Source organism: Bufo bufo, chromosome 2 (genome assembly GCF_905171765.1).
Source record: "Bufo bufo chromosome 2, aBufBuf1.1, whole genome shotgun sequence".
Lineage (NCBI taxonomy): Eukaryota > Metazoa > Chordata > Amphibia > Anura > Bufonidae > Bufo > Bufo bufo.
The window spans coordinates 90,199,038-90,219,982 of NC_053390.1; the positions used below are offsets into that span (position 1 = coordinate 90,199,038).

Below are 20,945 nucleotides of genomic sequence, written 5' to 3' on the forward strand. Positions count from 1 at the left end.
AACCTTGTAGTAAATGTTCCATTTCCCAACAGCACCACCGCAGGTGAGATGAGGAATTACACTATTCTCACAAGTTATGTGTGGAGTGCTAGGTCCTCTGAATGAGTAAGTGGGGAGAAAAGGGGGCATCCGCCTATTAATTCAGGATTACCTAAGAATTTGTACCACATTATTAACTTATAATAAATCTTAACATTATTAAAAGTAATAATACTAGAATATACTGATTACTGGGGCAAATTTGCTGCATAATAACTGCACTATAGGGGTCATGAACATGACCATATTTTAAAAGCATGACCGATCTGCATCCTTTGCTGACAGCACCCAGACACATTCATTTCTAAGAGTCGGCAAAAAACGGACAGCACCCAGATGTCATCCTTGTGCTGTCCGCATCCGTATATCCGTTCCACTGCACACGGAAGGCATTTTGGGGATCCCAATAAGTCTAACTATTTTCTTGCAGTCAGTTGTAGAATTGCTTATTCCTGAATGCATCTTGGAAATGACAGAGGCAGAAAGTTGTATTGCAACAGAAATGACATTATAAAATACTTCTCCGCTATTTTCATTGTGTCCCGGGAAAGCCTTCTAACTGAATGTGGATTTCCTTATAAAAAGGTTGGCTGGCAGAGTAGATCCCACTCAGATAATGGATATTGCTTTGGGGGGCAACCCGAGACAAAAGAATCACAGCCAGCAAAGGAAGGCAGTGGTACACCTCTGAATGGTGAAAGCATTGCGATATTCAAAGGAAACTAAATGTACCGTAATCTTGAGAACACAGGAGGTTTTTTACAATGGGGAGAAATACATCTTTGTATTTATTGCAAAAGGTGAAGTGCTTTTTTAAAGAAAATGCCCATTCCTAGGCTGAGGCGACCCCTCTCTGCACTCTCATCAGGCTGTTTTTATATCATTGTTTCATGTTTTTCGACTTTTAACCTGAAAATTGGGGAGTAAAGCCAATTCACAGGCATTCGAGTCCGCATGCCGCTTCTTTCTATACAATGGTGACCTTAGCTTTCAGGTTACTTACTCCTCTGGGGTCCATGCTCAGGGTTCTTATGTTTTAACCAGAGTGGAAGTAGAGCAATGGAGCGGGGCGTAGCCGTAGCAAAGTGCGGCTTGACCTAGGGGGAAGTTTGAAGGCAGTAAGGGGTTAATGTGTTTTAAAATAGGGAAGGTGCCTGATTGGTTGTAAAGGGGGGTTAAGGGGTTTGGCGGGCTCTACATAAGCCAGGGTTGGGGGTGGTGTCATTTTAGTACAGTTGGTACCTTTATGAGTTGTCCTGCCCACCTGCCCTTGTTAGAAGGGGTTAGATTACTCTTAGTCGTAGCGGGGCAGGTAAATGGGGGGGATCCTGGAAGGCAAAGCAATGGTTAATTGGTGCATGACACGCTGGAGCGTGCATCTCATGGTTTGGTAAGCTGAAGGCTGGGGGCTCCTGTTTGGGCTAAAAGGCCTACAGGGGTATATTTGTATTGGAGGGTTTGGTGCCCTTGGGTCGGTGAGTGCGGCCAAGTGGAGGTGGTGGTATGTAGCTTGCTTGGGTTGCCTTCTAGGATCCTTTCACAATACCAGAGGTTATAATGAGAGGTAGGTTGTATTATGTCGGGATTGTATTGTTATTGCACTTTATCATGTATGTTTAAATTTGTATTATTAAAGAAGTTTTATACTGGTATAATTTATTTTATTAATAAATCGACTGCTACGGCGTTACACCAAGAAGTAAGTCTCTGAGCTTTATTTGGCGGGATTTAGGGAGGGTCGTTTGGTAGCCGGAAGTAATATTCCATTCTAATAACGGCGCATGGTGGCTCAGTGGTTAGCATTGGTGCCTTGCAGCGCTGGGGTCCTGGGTTTGAATCCGACCAAGGGAAACATCTGCATGGAGTTTTTATGTTCTCCCCGTGTTTGTGTGGGTTTCCTCTGGGTTCTCCGGTTTCCTCCCACACTCCAAAGACATATTGATAGGGAACTTAGATTGTGAGCCCCATTCGGGACAGTTGGGTGCTAACGTCTGTAAAGCGCTGCGGAATATAGTAGCGCTATATAAGTGCATAACAAAATAATAAGAAGAAGTCAAGTGTTTACAAAGAACTTCTCTCACTTTGGAGGATTTATCCTGTCCTGCATTAGGGTCCATTCAGACGTCCGTAGAATGGGTCAGGATCCGGTGCGGACCCATTTATTTTCAATGGGGCCGGAAAAGATGCGGACAGCAAACAGTGTTTACGGCTCCGCAAAAAAATAGAGCATGTCCTATTCATGTCCGCAGCTGCAGACAAGAATAGGAATCCTCTATTAAGTGCCGGCGATGTGCGGCGTCAGTGTTTTGCAGTCCACAATATGCGGACCACAAAACACTACGGACGTCTGAATGGACCCTAACACAGACAACCTATTGACTGGAATGGGCACTGTATAAAGCTTCAAGGGGGTTTCTGGGACTCCTATATTGATGACCTACAGTGATGGTCAGTTCGCAGTATTCGCCAGCGAACACATGCGGGCTGCCATCTTTAGTAAGGTAGACTCACCCGTCCGGCGATGCACAGGTAAGCCCTTACCTGTGCCTGTGCCGGGAGCCAGTCTGAAATCAAATGCGGTCACCGGGAGCAGGCAGTTCCGAGAACAGTCGCCGGGGGCCTTCATCGAGTTGTTCTCGGAACTGCCTGCTCCCAGTGACTGCATTTCATTTCAGACCGGCTCCCGGCACAGGCACAGGTAAGGGCTTACCTGTACATCGCCGGACGGGTGAGTCTACCTTACTAAAGATGGCAGCCCGCATGTGTTTGCTGGCGAACACTGCGAACTGACCATCACTGATGACCTATCCTCAGGATAGGTCATCAATATCTGATCAGTAGGGGTCCGGCAACCCTGCCGATCAGCTTTTTCAAGAGGCTGTCACATTTTGGGTAGCTATGTGGCTTCTTATGCAGCGTCCCACTACGTGTGTGTGGGCACTGCTTAAAAGCACTTTTTACCCTAAAAACTGTACTATGCTGTATTATGTGACTTTGTACTAATTTATTTGCAAAATCCCTGTTACCAGGCAGATTAGGTGTAATTTATACATCCCACCACTAGATGGGGATAAAACTTAGGTTCTATATATACCTAGTTCAGGCCTAGTGAGATGGGACAGGGGACAGGTCAGTGGTTGTTGATTGATTATTCAGTCTGCTGAGGGTGAGAGAGTGCAGATCCAGCACTTCTGCTCTGATGAAAGTTTAGTCCAGAAAGGGACAAGAGAAAAGACTTATACATCCAAAGGATAAAAGCCACAAATCAGGCATCAAAGACCTTTGGGATATTCAGGTGAAGGATACCATAGCCTCCGGCCACCTCACCAAATTACAGCGATACAGAAAATATCCGGCTAAACTCAAATCAAGCCTAAGAAAGCCTGGAAACAGTGGACTTGCAGATTATCTCTCATACCAACAAGAGACTGTATTTTGTACTGCTGCAACCAAAGTCATCAACAGTAAAAGTTGTGAGTTGCATCTTACCACTGTCTACTCATTATTACCACTATTGGTTGTACCACCATTAACGGTACTGGCGTCACGACAAAAACCATCAAGGGACTCAGCCGCAACAAGCACCCTAAGCACCCCTAACATCAAGGGCACCTCAACCTCCATCTTGGCTGGTGCTTCCTACCACAGAGCGTGCCCCGGAGGATTTCGTGCTGTCCACCTCAACACTGTGCTGCCAGCCCAGGGAGGCTTTCTGCTAACCGTGAGTAAACTGATGAACTGTGCGTGCACCTCACGTGTTTCCCCTGCGATACTGGCTGGCTGCACTTACAGCTAACCAAGCACAGTGCCGTACATCATATGGTGGCTGTGCTTGGTATTGCAGCTCAGCCACATTCACTTGCTACTGGGCCATGTGACTGCTGAACATATGTCCCAAGTTTAGAAAAACACAAAGAGGGACAATATGTCGGCATTTTTTTCATAATTGGACACGCCTCTAACTGCACCCAAAACATAACTATACACACCCAGTCCCACCCAGCCCCCTTAATGCCCCCAAATAGTAAATATTCCCCCTTTGTGCCAGCACACAGTAGCTATGTCCACATGTGCCCCCTTTACAGTAGTAATGCCCACATTGTACACCTCACAGTAGTCATACCCACATTGTGCCCCCTTCACAGTAATTATGCCCATATATGTCCCCTTCACAGTAGTCGTGCCCACATTGTGCCCTTCACAGTAGTTGTGCCCACATTGTGCCCCTTTACAGTATTTATGCCCCTATGTGAACCCCTTAACAGTAGTAATGCCCACATTGTGCCCCTTCATAGTAGTTATGTCCCTATGTGAACCCCTTAACAGTAGTAATTCCCACATTGTGCTTCCTTCACAGTAGTTATATGTTCCTCAAAGTAGTTATGGCCAGATGAGCCCCTTCAAGGCAGTAATGCTCACATGTGCCCCTTCACAGTAGTTAAGCCCAGTTATGCCCCCTTCACAATTGCTATGACCAGATGTGCCCCTTCACAGTAGTTATACCCAGATGTGCCCCCTTCAAAATTGCTATGACCAGATGTGCCCCCTTCACAGTTGCTATGCCCAGATGTGCCCCTTCACAGTAGTTATGCCAGATATGTGCCCCCTCACAGTAGTTATGCCAGATATGTGCCCCCTCACAGTAGTTATGCCCAGATATGTGCCATATTCACAGGAAATAAAAACAAACAAACAAAAACAAAAGAGTAAATACTCACCTGGTTCTTCTGATGATCACAGCTCTCCAGCAGCAGGATACTGTCACACATCGTACTTGCTGTGTAGGAGGCATATTCCCAGCAAGAGCTGTGTGAGGGCATTGTGCTGCTGCAGAGCGCCAGCTGCAGTGAAGAATGGTGACGTGGGGAGCGCTGGCCTAGGAAGAGGCTGCAGAGCTCAGTGGAGTGCCACGGCCTCTTCAAACAGCTGACTGGTGGACCCTTACTGATCAGATATTGATGACCTATAATAAAACTAAGTCATCGGTATATGAATCCTGGAAACCCCTTTAAAGGGGTATTGTGATAATTTGAAGTTATCCCCTGTCCTGTAGATATTAGATTGGTGAGGGTCCTACTCCTGGGACCCCACCGATCACAAGAATGGGGACCCCATACGCCACAGAGCCTCCCAAAATGAATGAAGTAGCAGGATGAGCATGAACACTACCGCTCCATAGACCTCTTAGAAATATCCATTCTTGGCTATCTCTGGGATTCTCAGGGTTGAATGGAGCAGCAGTGTGCATGCTTGGCCTATTGGTCCATTCATTTCGGGGGGCCCTGGGGGGTTATGGGGCCCCTGTTCTCAAGATTAGTGGGAGGCCCAGCCGTAAGACCCCCACCGATCCAATGGTTATACCCTATCCTATGGACATGCTTGGAAAAGAGTAAAATCCATGGTGAAAGTCCACAGCAAAAAAGAACACACTGCACATTTACAATCCTACACGCTGTGGATATTTATATGCAGAGTGCGGCGGAGAAATTCTTAAAACCTCATCCACTTTGCTGCTACTGTAAAAAGCTGAAAATGTATGGCACATAAATCCTTGGTGGACAATAAACAGTGTGAAGAAGGTTTTAAGTCCGATTTTCCAGCAGGTTTTTCAGCCAAAACCATAAGTGGATTCACAGGAAACTGGAACTATAAAAAAGGACGTATAATTCCCCTTCCTGATGGATCCACTTCTGGCTTTGGATGAAAAACCTGCAGGAAAAAAATGCCCCAAAACCTACTCCCAAAAACTCCATGTGACGCTACCATTTTAGTCCTGTAAGGACATTTGGCAGTAGTCCCCAAAAAAATGGTTTTATGTGCATTTTCTATGTGCTGGCTTCAAAACCAAGCAGTTAAGTGTTAATAGGCTGCAATAATTAGCCACTAGGTGGGGCTGTTTCATTCCCCTATAGGGAGGAGGAGTTAGCCAGAACTGTCAGAGCTGAGAATAAAGCAAGCCCTGGATTAGGTACCAGCCACAGCAAGTCAAGAGAAAGACCAGAGAAAGCCCAAAAAGCATTCTAGTCTTACGAGGGGAGCATCAGCATAAGCAATGACTACAACTACCTTTATTGCTACTATCACTCCTATCTGCTCCCCTCTCCCGGAATCACTGCAATTCCCCTAATGGATGCATGTTAAAGTGCCATTTAGTTTCATTACTATGTGGCCATTAAAGGGGGTGTCTGCTTTTATTATACTGATGACCTATCCTTAGGACCGGTCATCAATATCATATGGGCACAGGGGGGGGGGGGGGGTCAACTACCGACATCCCTGCCAATTAGCTGTTTGAAGAAAACGCAGTGCTCTGCTTACCGCTGCAATGCTGGCTGCGAGCGGGTAAACAGTGAACACAGTGATCTCTTAAAAATCGTCAGGGATGCCGCCAGTCGTGTAGCTGGCCAGCTAAGACCTGTCCTTATATGTTTATACAGCTAAACCTGCCAATAACCTTAATATAGTTCCTATGTTTGTGTGTTAAAGACAAGGGCAGAGTTATTTACAGTGACTTCATGTTTGGATGTCATATAACTGTTATATATTGTGTTCACAGAAGCAGAAAAGATAGTATGCCTTTTAGATTCATTATATGGATGTGAGGTAAGCTCAATGACACAGCAGAAACAACAGAAAGCATAGAGTTAAACTGTTGTTGCTGGGCAGGAGTCTTGACCAATCGCAGCCAGCCTCATACACAGCAGGAGTTTTGACCAATCACATCCAGCCTCACACACTGCCTGTGTGGGAAATTCCCCTAGCAGGAGCTATAATGTTCCTATTGCTAATATAGTGATTAGAACTGTATACTGAACCAGTTATGTGTGTGTTTACTTACAGTTCCACCAAATTCAATTGCAAACTACAAAGTTCACAATCCAAATTCAAATTCCATATTGCAATCCAAATTGCATACAACTATACCAGATCATACTCAACCAATATGCAAATAGTTACTGCTAACTGCATACTGCAAATTGCGACCAATTGCGACCAAATTCAGCAAGTAGAACTATTAGTTAGACCTCAGATATACCTCTCAGAGAGATCATAAAGTGCTTAAATAACTTAAAGTGAGAGTACAGATACTCAAAACAGAAATATATCCACCATTTTATGTTGAATGACAAGATTGAACAGTTGAACCACCATCTTATGCATACCACCATTTTGTGATATCTTTTCAACACGTGTTATCTACATGGACTATCTGCTGCGGAGGCGGCAGTGTTATATATGAAGAAAAGTTGAAGTTAATAAAGAAGTTATTTCAAGCATTTGTTGTGCTCTTTAAACCTACTGTTTTGCATAGAACGGCGCTAGAGGAATTACAGAGTAATAGACAGTCTGGTTAGACTAAAAGTCAGAGATATAAAAATTCTTCTAATGCCACAGCGCAAAAGGCACTTCATAGTGCTGCGCCTGACACAAGTTGCCCCCCCCCCCCCACTTATCTGATATTGATGACCTATCCTAAGAAACACTGATCCAGAATTGCCATTTCACAGTGAATACAAATAAAAATAGACTTGTCAGACAGTATAGTGCACATTTATGACAACTTTTCAGGTTGCTGAGTTCAAAGCTAGCCAGCAGACGGTCGGAATCCGAGCTTTTAATGTATGTCTGCCATATGTTACATTTTATTATTTCACTTAGATGCTAGGAATATATTGTAGCACTTCAGTCGTGGACTCCGTGACCCACTGGAGTACAAATAGAGTGGCGCCTACTTGTCACCCGTAACTGAAAGTTCTTCTGAACCTAAACTAAACTATTCATATGGCCAACATATCCCCTCAGTAACCTTTTCTACACCTTAAAGGAGTTGTGCAAGAATTGGGTGGCCTTGCAACGGGAAGATGACTTTCCTGCTTCCTGGCGCCAGCTCCTTGCTTCTTCTCCTGTAGACCTGCAATGCTCTACCGAGCTCCAGTGATGTCAACATCCGGTTTGACATTGCCGCAGCTAATCGCTGGCCACGGCAGTGTCCGCCTCCCCTTGAGTCTTGACAAGTCGTCGCATGACGCAAGGGGAGCCAGACACTACCACGCCCAGTGATTGGCTGCAGCGATGTCAAACCGGATCTTGACATCGCTGGAACCCAGTGGAGAATCTCAGGCCTGGAGCAGAAGGAGGGGAGAGCTGGCACCAGGAAGCAGGTAAGGGTACTTTAACACTTGCGGCAGAGGATTCCGGCAGGCAGTTCCGTTGCCGGAACTGGATGCCGGATTTGGCAATCTGGACGCAAACTGATGCATTTGTGAGGCGGATTCGAATGCGGATCCGTCTCACAAATGCATTGCAATACCGGATCCGTCATCCAGAAAAATGGATCCGGTATTTCTTTTTTTCTCATTTTTAATGGTCTGCGCATGCATCCGTTTTGCCAGAACACTTGGGGCCCGGATCTGGCATTAATGCATTTCAATGGAAATTAATGCCGGATATGGCATTCCGGCAAGTGTTCAGGATTTTTGGCCGGAGAGAAAACTGCAGCATGCTGCGGTATTTTCTCCGGCCAAAAAACATAAGAGGGACTGAACTGATGCATCCTGAACGGATTGCTCTCCATTCAGAATGCATTAGGATAAAACTGATCAGTTTTTTTCCGGTATTGAGCCCCTGTGATCCACTTCCGTTACTGATAATACAACCATCTGCATCCGTTATGAACGGATTCGGTGGTATTATCTTTAACATAGCCAAGACGGATCCGTCATGAACTCCGATGAAAGTCAATGGGGGACGGATCTGTTTTGTATTGTTTCAGATTGTGTCAGAGAAAACGGATCCGTCCCTATTGACTTGCATTGTGGGTGATGACGGATCCGTCTTGCTCTGCAACCCATGACGGAAAGAAAACCGCAGCATGCTGCGGTTTGCTCTCCGGTATGAGAACAGAATGCATTTTATAGCATTCCGTTCTGTTCAGTTACGTTCTGTCCCCATTGACAATGAATGGGGAAAAAATTGAAGCTTTTTTTCCGGAATTGAGACCCTGTGACGGATGTCAATACCGGAAAATATTAACGCTAATGTGAAAGTAGCCGAAGTCATCTTCCCTTTGCAGTCCGGCAGAATGGGGAGGTTTGCCAAAAACCACCCCATTCTTGCACAACTTTAAGGTGTAGAAAAGGTTACTGAGGGGATATGTTAGCCGTATGAATATATTGGTACAGACATTCCGGTAGTTTAGTTTAGGTTCAGAAGAACATTCAGTTATGGGTGACTAGTGGGTCACCGAGTCCATGACTGAAGTGCTGCAATCTATTCCTAGCATCTAAGTGGAATAATAAAATGACAGATATGGCAGTTTGGCAAAAAAAAACCCCTCCCATTTACAAATGAAAATCAGTTAATAAAGGCCTTTAGCTGGCGGTAGATCCACCGAAGTTATAAAGAGGCGCAGGCTTCTCCGTAACTTCGGCACATCCAGTGCCGCTTCTAAGGCTGGGTTCAGACCTGAGCGTATTTGATATGTGCGTTTAACGCGCGTTTTTGTCGCACGTTTTTATGCGTGTTTTTTGCAATAGTAAACGCGCGCTTGACGCGCGTTTGTGTGATTGACTGCAGTGTCCTATGGCCACAAACACGCGTCAAAACGCCCCAAAGAAGCTCAAGAACTTGTTTGAGCGTAGGGCGTTTTTCAGCGCGTTCAAACGCGCTGTAAAACGCTCAAGTGAGAACCAGGGCCATAGGGAAGCATTGGTTTTCATGTGTTGAGCGTTTTACAGCGCGTTTGAACGCGCTGTAAAACGCTCAAGTTGTAAAACGCTCAAGTGTGAACCCAGCCTCAATGTAACACAGCTTCCGAACTGTCTTCCATTTAGACCACTTTCTACGCCTAAAACAAAGCTATTGAGCTCTTCTGTGGGATTTCGGTCTGTGCCTCCTCCCCGCAAAAAAATAGAACATGTTCTATTTTTTGAGGTGCGGACTGAATCTTGCAGATCAAATGATTGGGTCCGCATCCGCAAACAGCGGCCACGTGGCTGGTGTCTGTGCACTGCAGACCACTACTTGTGGTCCGTAGCACGGGCCTCACACATTCGTGTGCATGAGTCCTAATTGTAATTGATTAGATCTCACTATATGATGGCTCACAATCACGATGGCGAACAGAAGCGGGATTATTCTCTCTCTCAAAGAAAGTTAGGAGTGGAACAAAAAAAAATAAAAAAAATGATGTAAACCAGGTAAAGGTGGGTTGGTAGACATGAGTGAATCGATTCTGTGCACATTGAATTTCTTACGAATTTCCCAAAAGATTCTAATTTCTGTGAAATAAGATGATAGACAAGAAGGTATCTGCCACCATAAGGGATCGTTTTCTGACCGTTATTTAATTTTAAAAAAATAACAAAAAAGACAATGCCGTGTGTTATTAATCAGGCTGCTTGTGACCACCGGCTCCCATCCGTTTACCCACAGCCAGATAAAACATTACTAATGTTGTCCTGCCATTAAAGATACAGTCCTAGGAGACTTCCGAGTCTCATACATGAATTTTCAGGGCGATTGGGGCACCAAAATTTTTCAGACTGAATCGAATCTGAGTCCCGATTCAACTGAATTGAACCCCAAACAAATTTTGGGAAATAAGCTCATCTCTATGTGCTGTTAATGAATTCAGGTGTCTTCTGGACTATATACCTTTAAGCCTCATTCACATTTCCATTTGTCACTGACGTGTGTTGTGCGCATTTTCCATGGCACGTACCCATTGATTTTAATGTGTCTGTTCACATATCAGTAGTTTTTTACCAACCGTGGATCAGTACTCTTTTGGCCCTTGATGCAATCCAAACACGCTGATTAGAGTCCAATCACAGGACCGTATGTATTTTGCGGATGACGTCCGTGTTGCATCAGTTTTTTTTTTTTGTTTTTTTATCCATTGTAATAATCCATTGTCCGCAAAAAGGACAAGAATAGGGAATGCTCTATATTTTTCGCGGGGCTATGGAACGGACCTACGGATGCAGACAGCACACGCTTTTAAATGAATGGGTCCACATCCTATCTGCAAAAAATACGGTTGTGTGAATGGGGCCTTATAGTCTATGGGTCCGTGAAAAAACGCGGACAAACATCCATGGAATCCGTGTTGCGTCGGTGTTTGGTCGGTTTTTCACTGACCACTGATAGGAGGTGCTCTGAAAATAATTTTCAGCTGAGCAGTGACTATAGAATACGGATCACACTCAGAGGGCAAAAAATGGACACACTGACGAAACACGAAAGGCATCTTCATGGATGAAACTAGTGCTGATTTTTTTTCACAGATGTCAAACGAACACGGCAATTGTGAACGAGGCCTTGCATATTGTTGTGGTCCAGAAGTTACAATGACTGCACATTTTTATTAATGAAAAAAGAGAATCAGCCAAGTGTTTTTGGTAGAATCACAGCCAGATCTGTACTAAAGAAGTCTTGTTGGGTTCGGCATCTCATTCAAACAAATCAAGCAAGGTTCATCGATCACTAAGTGCACTAGATGGACCTTAGGTCAGCAAAATGTGGTCACAACAATAGATTTATTTTAGGTTAATTTTAAATGACATTATCATACGACTGACAACCGTAAGCTGAATCACATACAAAATGCATGACTAAAATAATGGTCAACGCTGCCCCCTACTGGACAAAGTAGAACAGTTTCATTATAATACAATAAATGCACTAAATCAAAGCAGCCGCTAGTTTACGGGGGTTACCCCACAAATATAATCCGCTTTTTAACTCACTTAGGGCTCATGCACATGAATGTATTTTCTTTCCGTACCGTTTTTTTGGCGGCCCGAATGCAGAACCATTCATTTCAATGGGTCCACAAAAAAAGGGAAGTTACTCCGTGTGCATTCCATTTCCGTATGTCCGCATGTCTGTTCCCCCCAAAAATAGAGCATGTCCTATTATTGCCCGCATTACGGACAAGGATAGTACTGTTTTATCAGGGGCCAGCTGTTCCGTTCCGCAAAATACAGAATGCACACGGACGTCATCCGTATTTTTTGCAGATCTGAGTTTTTTTAATGAAGTTACCGTCCGGCATCTGAGACGTCTACCAGCGTGAAGTGCCTGCGCATCATCCGGTTACCTAGTGACGGGTGACGCTCAGACACAACTTCCGCAGGTCCTGAAAGAAGAAGATGCCGGCTGCGCGAACAAGAGGATGAGGTGAGTTAATTTATTTATTTTTTTAACCCCTCAATCAACATTTTAGTAAGCATTCTTTGTTAAGAATGCTGTTATTTTCCTTTATAACAATGTTAAAAGGAAAAATAATAAAATTAACAGAACACCTAAACCAACCCCGAACTTCAGTGAAGAAGTCCAGGTTCGGGTCTGGGTACCACATTAATTTTTTTCTCACGCGCGTGCAAAATGCATTGCACTCGCGGGGAAAAAACTGAACATTGGAAAGCAATCGCAGTCAAAACTGCGCAGTGCCTACTCGCACGGTTTTGCCGCAATGCACACGCGATGCATCCGGGGCATATCCGGGACGCCCGTGTGAAAGAGGCCTTAGGGTTATCTCTAGGATGAGTCCATCTTCCTTCCCTAGTTTCCAGGCCTTATTCTGGTATCCCTTTTCCCTCCTATGCTCGGTGTGGTGTTTTCCTCCCACACACGAGCGTGGCACGTACCTTCAATGGAGCCAGACCACGCAACTGAGGGAAAGGCCCAGCACTCCTTTTTCTTTTCCTGATAAGAACACACTGCCACCACTAGGGGGAGTTAAGAGGGCGACTTTTTTAAATGCAATTAAACTTTCTTCTGCTTCTTGCCTGGCAGTACTTTTTTGCGGTGCGGACTGTCGGTTGTCCGAGGTTGCAGACAAGAATAGGACATGCTCTATACTTTTTGCGGGGCCGTGGAATGGAAAAACGGATGCTGACAGAAGGTAGACCAGCAGGGTGCGCTACCAAAAAGAAAAAAAAGGTACAAAAAAACACCCCCAAAAACAAAGGTAGAGTAGAGTAGAACTGGCTTGGGTGCCCCCCAAGCCAGTAGAACTGGATAAATGACCCCTTGTATATCAGTCCCTCTGCATCCAGATTGTGTCTTGATTTGCACTAGAACTTGTGGCGAACACTTGATGTCCCAAATATATGAATTGTAATTACAATACAATTGTCCTTCATGCATGACATGCTAGACACAAGGTTTTTTTAGGCAACTTTTGCGCCAGATTTTTGTCTGCTCCAAGGTGGTATAACGAGTGGGGTACGGTTCTGATAGTATAAAGCCCTACAGTGCATCGTGCTGCATCTTCCCTTCACCACCATCTAAAACAGCTTCAGAGATTTAGACACCTTTAACAATCCGAGTCATAAATAGGACGCAAACTATAAATGTTGCAGGCACAATATTCGGGTGCAGAATAAACCTATCTTAATATATTGGTCCCATTTTTTCATTTTTTATTTTTTTTATTTAATATATATTTTTATTCTTATAACTGTGTATACCGCCTGTTATGAAATACGGTATAGAATAAAAATGGTTAGACGGTATATAGTGCTATCACAGCATTGAGAGCAGTCAAGTAGGAGACTTCTACCACCTAGTGTTGGAAAATAGGTATTACATGAAAGCATACCTGCTTTCTGTACAGAAACTTTATAATACATGTCAAAGAACTGATCTGCAACTACAGGAAACGTTTGGTTGAAGTTATTGCTGCCAAAGGAGGTTCAACCAGTTATTAAATCCAAGGGTTCACATACTTTTTCCACCTGCACTGTGAATGTTTACATGGTGTGTTCAATAAAAACATGGTAACATTTAATTCTTTGTGTGTTATTAGATTAAGCAGACTGTGATTGTCTATTGTTGTGACTTAGATGAAGATCAGATCACATTTTATGACCAATTTGTGCAGAAATCCATATCATTCCAAAGGGTTCACATACCTTTTCTTGCAACTGCATAGAGTATAAATATATATGTTTTTAAATTATGTAATTTTTAGTCCCTATAAGACCCTCTGATCATTTGCTCCATAAACTTCAATAGAATAAGATTGTAGTCTATGGGGTATTGACAGGCTTCCTATCATGTCCTGCTGCAGACATGGCATAGCAAGCAGCTTGTTATGGTGGGCCTCGGAGCGTTCACAAGGCCAAATCAGAATAGATTTTCCAGGTAGGCTCCAATTGGAGGACAGAGAGAGCCCTTCTCTATGTCTAACCCCTCATATGCCGCAGTCGCTATTGACTGAGGCGTCACGGTCTGAGGAGTTCAATGTACAAGGCCAGAGCTTATCCGGGCCACCTGGTATCTGCGCTGCAGCACTAGCCACAACCCCTGAATATAAACAGTGTATAATGTGATGGAAAATGAATCCAGCCAGCAAAGGAGGCAATATGGACAATCACAATACATTAGTAAGTGCCTTGTATTTACTTTGAAGTGTTTTTTTTAGCTGTCCGGGAAATACAGATAAGGGCTACACACCAAGCTGTCAGAGCAGCTCCCTGATGGATTTACTGAGAAGAAGGAACAGTCTGCAGACACAGTAAAACTGAAAGCTGCAGAAGACAAATTGTTGAAAATTATTTATTAATACAGATGAATTGGACACGTGATTTTTAGCTAGATAAGTAGAATGCAATCATTAAAAGTGCCTTTGAATACATCTTTACAGTTTGTTTGTTTTTTACAGGTTTTCCGGTACTTACAGAAGACTACAGTGAATAGAGCTGAGCTGCGGTATGATGGCGCTGTAAACTACACAGTGGACTGTGCCTAAATACATAAGTAACAAGGCCTGAAACTCCTGGGCACTCATATAAAGCTTTACCTTGGGACACCACCTCATTAGTACCAATTTTTTGATGACATCACTTTGCCTAGGATCTCTGCAGGGTGATTACATTATAGATTAATTAACATAAGTCACTAGCATGTACAGGGGTTCAGACGTAGCAGTTGTACCAGGGAGATGGCACTAAAGACCAGATGAAGACACCATTATAATAAATAGTATAGGGTGGGTGGGGGGACTGAATCTATATATCACTGGCATATGTCATTCTACCTCTATAATTTCTTCTTTAGGAGCACACGTTCTGTATCCCCTATATCTAAACCTCTAAGCAGACCTCAGTTTGTCAATGAAGTAGAGCTAAATGTGTAATTTTGACAATTTACAATGATGTTACCGCAGGTAACTCAGGATGAGCACATCACTCAAAATTCTATTCAGGTTGGATTCGGCCAACCGTTTCGATACAGGCCTGAACCAATTCCACGTGAATCAGAAGTGCTCCAATACATCTAAAATTTTCTATACCTCTCCCTCCCAAATTGAGTCTCCAAAAATTTGCATTTGGGTACAACTAAAATTTTTACAAAATTCGGGTCCAAAATTGTGTCAAATCAATTTGCTAATTTAGCTCTGCTACATCTGCCTTTCCTGGGAGCTTCTTTTCAAAATCTTGGTGGGCGCAACATTTGTCAAGTAGAATTTATTAGATTAGAAATGATATAAGGTCTTAAAAGGGTTCTCCGGGAATTAAGAAAATAAAAATACAAAAATATTACTTTTTTATAAATAAATTCACAAATACCTATCAGTTATAATGGCTTGTTTTTTCTAGGGAGCAATCATCAGGGGAAATAAAACGGCCGCCGTCCTATTAGTACACACAAAACCTGTCCTAATCACACAGGAGGACCTCCTCATGATTCAGCTAACATTCTTATTTTTATTAGGATCATATTATTATTGGGTATTTGGGAATATATTTACAATAAAGTAATATTTTAAGTATTTTAAATTTTCTAAATTCCTGAAGAAACCCTTAGGCCTCTTTCACACGGGCGTTGCGGGAAAATGTGCGGGTACGTTGCGGGAACACCCGCGATTTTTCCTCGCAAGTGCAAAACATTGTAATGCGTTTTGCACTCGTGTGAGAAAAATCGTGCATGTTTGGTACCCAAACCTGAACTTCTTCACAGAAGTTCGGGCTTGAGATCGGTGTTCTGTAGATTGTATTATTTTCCCTTATAACATGGTTATAAGGGAAAATAATAGCATTCTGAATACAGAATGCATAGTAAAATAGCGCTGGAGGGGTTAAAAAAATAAAATAAAAATTTAACTCACCTTAATCCACTTGCTGGCGCTGCCGGCATCTCTTCTGTCTCCTTCTGTGCTGAACAGGACCTGTGGTGAGCATTCATTCCAGGACCTTTGATGACGTCACTACGGTCATCACATGATCCATCACATGATTCATCACCATGGTAAAAGATCATGTGACGTACCATGTGATGACCGGAGTGACGTCATCAAAGGTCCTGTAACTGTACTTAATGCTCACCACAGGTCCTATTCAACAAAGGAGACAGAAGGAGATGCCGGGCTACGCGATCAAGTGTACTAAGGTGAGTTAAATTTTATTTTTTTTAAATTTAACCCCTTATAACCATGTTATAAGGGAAAATAATAATGATCGCGTCTCCATCCCGATCGTCTCCTAGCAACCGTGCGTGAAAATCTCACCGCATTGGCACTTGCCTGCGAATGCTTGCGATTTTCACGCAACCCCATTCACTTCTATGGGGCCTGCGTTGCGTGAAAAACGCAGAATATAGAGCTTGCTGCCATTTTCACGCAACGCATAAGTGATGCGTGAAAATCACCGCTCATGTGAACAGCCCCATAGAAATGAATGGGTCGGTATTCAGTGCGGGTGCAATGCGTTCACCTCACGCATCGCATCCGCGCGGAATACTCGCCCGTGTGAAAGGGGCCTTAAAGGTGCATTTGGGTGCACAAATAATTGTTCAGATTATTTGGAACGACCGTGATCATTTGGCCATCTAAATGCGCCGCCGATCATCCGATGAACGAGCAAAATGCTTGTTCATTGGGTGAGCCTGTTGCTCGTTCAGGCACCATCGATCGTGTGGTCTAAACAGCGATCTGCTGCTCAGAAGCCATGATTCTGTATGAGGATGAGGGATCGCTACAGCATTCCCCCGTCCACATACAGTGAAGGAGATCGCTGCATGTAAATGTACGGTCCCCTTCACTGAACCAGCAGCCGACTGTCGGGGAGGAACGCTTCCTTCCCGACAATCCCCCGTTTCATTGCCTTGTGTAAACCCAGCTTAATTCACAAGTTAGACTTTTTGCAGAAACTGCAGTGTATGAACAAGGCCTATCTTTCTAGTCTACTTTAAAATTGCTTAAAGCATCATAACCGATTGTGGTGAAATATAAATCTTACCAAGAGACACGGGGCAGAAGGATTCTTCCTCCTCTCTTCTCCTTTTCAGGTAACATATAAAATACATGAGCCAAAGAGCAGAAAATTGTACGGTACTTACCTAAAACAAAAGAAAAAACAATAATTAGAAATTCCATTGTACAATGGCCACTGGTTTATTTAATGAATGTAACTTCAATCTATAGTCCTATGTAGAAAAAGCAAGATAATTTGTAAGAGGAAGCGCTAGGAAAGGTCATTGATGGAGACCAGAAAGCGTTTGCTTGTGGCATTTTAACACTTCCCAGGAAAGCGTGATATTATTAACAGATGCCTCTGTGTACGGCATGGAATACAAATCTCTGCACTTTTCTGGATTAATTGACTTCCATTACATAGATGAGCACACAAACTTACACATTGCTGCAATTTTTCAATTATGGAGCAACTCTGGAATAACCGGGGTGATTTACAAACATATATGTGCCACTTTTTTGACCACTAAGTTTATTTCCGTCGCAATCTGTGACGTTTTCCCCTTTTTTGCCGGTTAACGGCAGGTCTAAAAAAGGGGGTGTGGCGGGTTCGGGGAAAAGGGTGGGCCGACAGACCCATCTCATCTATCATTTTCTAAGCCTGTTTTAAGCCTCATTTACACGTCAGTGTTTAACGCGCGAGTGCTGTACGTGTTCTCCACGGAAAGCACACATCCCCATTCATTTTATTGTGTGTATTCAGACATCAGTGTTTTAGCACGGTCCGTGGGTCCATGGTTTTAGCACGGATGCATGCTCTATTTTGTCCGTGTTCACGGATCCATCACTCCCATTATAGTCTATGGGTCCGTGAAAGACATGGATGCCGCCCGTGTTGCATCCGTGTTTCACGGATCATTAGGAAGAGATGCTTTTAAAAAAATAAATCAGCTGTTCAGTGTCAGTGAAACACGGATGGCACACGGACAGCAAAAAACGGACACACGGACCCAACGCGGATCATCCACGGACAGCTTTACAGATGCATCACTGACCACCTGCTCACGAATTTGAGCACGGACGTGTGAATGAGGCTTTAGGTGTATATCTACGCCAGCAGGGGAGCTGACGTAGATTTAGACAAGTGTAAAGTCCGCCTGAGTTGTGTAGAGGCCGGTGCAGGAGGGACGAAGCCCGGCGTCTAAATCACCGGTCTTCATAAAGGTCCACAATGTTCTTTTGCATGTTATAATGTTACAACCATTATTTATTGCCCCAATGTACACAAAAAATAAACAAATAAATAAAATAAAAATAAAATAAGAAAAACATCTGCAAATTAGTCTGCATTAAACTTATTACACTGTTTTATGTATGCAACCGCTATGCAGAGATGTGACCCTATGTGGTTAAAGAGGATAACCCACGAAAAGTCTTAGGCCCCTTGCAGACCAGCGTGTCCGGATTAGGTCCGGATGCGTCACGGTGCATTGTGGCAAACCCGCGCGAGTAGGTACGCAATTGCAGTCAGTTTTGACTGCGATTGCGTTCCGATGTTCAGTTTTTATCGCGCGGGTGCAATGCGTTTTGCAGGCGCGTGATAAAAAACTGTATGTGGTACCCAGACCCGAACTTCTTCACAGAAGTTCAGGTTTGGGTTAGTTGTAGTGTAGATTGTATTATTTCCCCTTATAACATGGTTATAAGGGAAAATAATATCATTCTGAATACAGAATGCATATGGTCACATGGTCTGCTGGAGGGGTTAAAAAAATAAATAAAATAATTTAACTCACCTTAATCCACTTGTTTGCGCAGCAAACCATGTGATGAACGCAGTGACGTCATCAAAGGTCCTATTGCTCACAGATGAAGACAGAAGAGATGCCGGCTGCGCAAACAAGTGGATTAAGGTGAGTTAAATAATTTTTTTATTTTTTTTAACCCCTCCAGCCCTATTGTACTATGCATTCTGTATTCAGAATGCTATTATTTTCCCTTATAACCATGTTATAAGGGAAAATAATAATGATCGGGTCCCCATGCCGATCGTCACCTAGCAACCGTGCGTGAAAATCGCACCGCATCTGCACTTGCTTGCGGATGCTTGCGATTTTCACGCAACCCCATTCATTTCTATGGGGCCTGCGTTACGTGAAAAACGCACAAAGAGGAGCTTGCTGCGATTTTCACGCAACGCACAAGTGATGCGTGAAAATCACCGCTCATGTGCACAGCCCCATAGACATGAATGGGTCCGGATTCAGTGCGGGTGCAATGCGTTCACCTCACGCATTGCACCCGCGCGGAAAACTCGCCCGTGTGAAAGGGGCCTAACAGTGACTGAAATGGGATGTGGCGCCAATACATATTGATGACCTATCCTCTGGATAGGTCATCAATATCTGATTGGAGGGGGACTGACTCAGACACCCCCGGTGATCACCTGTTGGAAGAGGAGGCGGCGCTTTTATGAGCATTCCTTCCTCTTCAAGATTGCACTGCACGCCGTCTCGCTTGCAGCGGCGGCACAGTGTGATTACAAGAGCTTATTCCATTCAATTATAATGTTGAAGAGGAAGTAGCGCTTGCACTAGTGCCATCTCCTCTTCAAACTCATCAGTGGGGATGCTGGGAGTCGGTCCGCCACTGATCAGATATCGATGGCCTATCCTGAGGATAGATAGATAGATAGATCATCAATATGTACTGGCTGCACAACCCCTTTAATAAGCTATTCTGATAAAGGGGGATTTATCATGCACTACTGTCCAGAATTCTGTCTAGAAAAAGTTGGAAAATCAGGCTTTGCAATTTCTTGAGGTCACATGTACAAAAAGTTTGCAACTTTTTGCATTTTTGGGTGGGAAAGTGGGTATGGTAAGTGTACTTTCACACTAGCGGCAGGGGACTCCGGCAGGCTGTTCCGGCGGGTGAACAGCCTGTCGGATCCGTCCTGCCGCTAGTTCACGAGTGCCCCCGGACTGCCGCTCCGTCCCCATTGATTATAATAGGGGCGAGGGCGGAGTTCCGGAATTGGCACGGCGAGAGTGCATGCAGTACTTTTAGTTGGGCCGCCACTCGGCGTGCGCTGCTGTCGGAACTCCGCCCCCATTATAGTCAATGGGGACGGAGCAGCAGTCCGGGGGCACATGTGAACTAGCGGCAGGACGGATCCGACAGGCTGTTCACCCGCCGGAACAGCCAGCCTGCCCCTGCCGCTAGTGTGAAACTAGCCTAAGCGATGTTAAGGAGTTTCACACCAGATATATCACTGGGACTAAAGAGTTGCAAAAAAAGTTCCAAACTCACTCCAGTAGGAGGGCGGTGTAGAAAACTGGAGGAGCCTTTCTAGACAAATGTGTTAGTTTTAAAGATGATTCAAATTTAACAAACAATGTGCAACATTTGATACATTTATAGTAAAAGTACGCCAACACAGACTGAAGCAAAACCGACTTCAAATATTCCCATCATGATAAATCCCCTCGTTAATCAGTGAACCAAAACAAGAAGGTGCCTCTCAATGGGCAATCTTGGCTGGTCACTAACCACCATGGGACAATGAGATCTGAAGTTCTCATTTTCAGAGCCAGTAAGAAGAGCAATTTCCTTGGTCCAGCCACACATGATATAGTCTATTCCATATTATATAGTAAATTGTGCTACAAATGTGTCTTCCTGACTACCACCCGTTTCGATC

The 20,945-nt window shown here is 44.0% G+C and overlaps 1 protein-coding gene and 1 long non-coding RNA gene across 3 annotated transcripts in view; one reads left to right on the top strand and one right to left on the bottom strand.

Annotated features, from left to right (window-relative positions):
* Positions 1–15,357, top strand: part of LOC120992371 — a 138,684-nt gene extending 123,327 nt beyond the window's left edge. Inside the window, exon 3 of the long non-coding RNA XR_005776965.1 lies at positions 14,714–15,357. This is a non-coding gene — a long non-coding RNA (uncharacterized LOC120992371). The remainder of the gene's footprint in view (positions 1–14,713) is intronic.
* PDE4D (phosphodiesterase 4D) overlaps positions 1–20,945 on the bottom strand; it is a 1,065,327-nt gene that overhangs the window by 423,618 nt on the left and 620,764 nt on the right. The window lies entirely within an intron of this gene.